The sequence below is a fragment of the Penaeus japonicus genome, unplaced genomic scaffold (genome assembly GCF_977035675.1).
Source record: "Penaeus japonicus unplaced genomic scaffold, GWHDUDI00000001_assembly GWHDUDI00000033, whole genome shotgun sequence".
NCBI lineage: Eukaryota > Metazoa > Arthropoda > Malacostraca > Decapoda > Penaeidae > Penaeus > Penaeus japonicus.
Genome location: NW_028234435.1, coordinates 2,066,104 through 2,068,010, shown reverse-complemented (window position 1 = coordinate 2,068,010; position 1,907 = coordinate 2,066,104).

The window sequence follows — 1,907 nt, the reverse complement described above, 5'->3', positions numbered from 1 at the left end:
GAAAAAACAATAAAGGCCAAAGTAACATCCAAAATAGATAAAAAGAAAACAAGAACAACAGATAATCAGAGAGCATTTCGAGTCTGCAATCCCTCTTGGCAGATTAGACTCGTCAAGAGTCGCTAGGAATTATCGACCATCTGGCAATGGACTCTTGACTTAAATGCGGAATTTGATCGTGTTCAAAAGCCTCACTTATCATTAGTAATATTGTTGGCTTTGGTTGCCAGGTGTACATGCTCGTGGCTGTTCTGTCGTGTTTGGTTGCTGTTGGACATTCAGGGTAGCAGCCGTCGCTGTATGTTCGTTATGATTGTTTGTGGGTATGTTCTGATGGTGCGTTTCCTTTTTCGTCTGCCTCAATGGTTTGGCGTGATTTAGAATTTGGTGATTCCTATTCTTTTTTGATAATTTCGTCCCCTTTAAGTCAGTCAGTCTATCTCTCTTTTCTTCTCTCTCTCTTTTTTACTTCTTAATCTCTTCTTGTCTTTCTCTTTTTTCTGTCTTTCTCTTCTCTCTCTATCTCTCTCTCTCTCTTTTCTATTCACTCTCACTCTTCTGCTCGTCATGCTCGTTTCTTATCCTCTCTTTTTTAGCAATCTTGTGACTCCATTAGTAGTCATTTTGACTTGGCATATGCCTGTTCAGTTGAGAAGTTTAATGATTGTTTTTCCCCAGGATTAAGTGCGTGAGTTTTGGTCCCGCCTTCTTCATTCACTTGCAAGGTAGCTGAACTGGAGAGTCGACCGTAAGGTTTGGGGACAGGCTTATTTGTGAGAATAAGTTTGGGTGCTTTGTGCATGTAGCATTCTGTAGATGTTGCGGAAATGTTGGGTATTACTTATGCCACTATGGTGGGACATTGCATCACCATAGACTAACGCTATCATTACGTTTGTGCATTTGGGCAGTAAGGCTTCTTGTTAAGTACGGAAATTATCATTGGGTATGGATATCTGTTTTATAATCACATTGCATACATGGAAACAATTGCTACGGAATAAATGAATCACAACAGGAAAAACTTAGTAATGATGAAAATGGTTGCTGAAATAACTGCTGAACGTCGAAAATATCCACACAAACATGCTGATCCTTTTTCACTCTGTTTTTCTACCTGTTTTATTGTATATGTGTGTGTGTGTGTGCGTGGTGTGCTCGCCATTATTTGTGTAAGGATTAAGGACGGACGCCCCCGAAGTGGTCAAGTGACGCGGGGGGGACCCGCCCCTACCCCCCGCCCGCCTGCCCCCCCCCGTGCGAAGGACGAATGGCTGTCTTTGCCTCGACGAAACTCCCGCAATACCCCTGATGGGGAGCGGACCGCCATCCTTCGACCGGGAGAGAAGAGGGATTTGGGATTAAAATAATTATAGCAGCGAGGCGTTTGGGGGTCTGGCGGCTCGGCTTGAGGGGAAACGACAGTTGGTCCTTGGTCCCTTCCCTCACTCTCTCCTCTCCGCTACCTGCTCTCTCTCTCTCGTCTTTATATATATATATATGTATATATATATATATATATATTTATATATATATATATATATTATTATATATATATTATTATATAATGTATATAAATGTATCTATACATGATATAAATATATATATATATATGTATATATATATGATATACTATATATTATATATATTATCGAATTATATAGGCATATATACACACTACCACAACATATATATATATATATATATATATATATATATATATATATATATATGTATATATAACTGTTATATATACAAATATCTAAATATATTATATATAATGATGTATATTATATTTTATATATATATATAATTATATATATTATATATATATTATATATACATATATAACACAACAGCATACATATATATTTAGTATATTATATAGTTAGATATATATTATATAT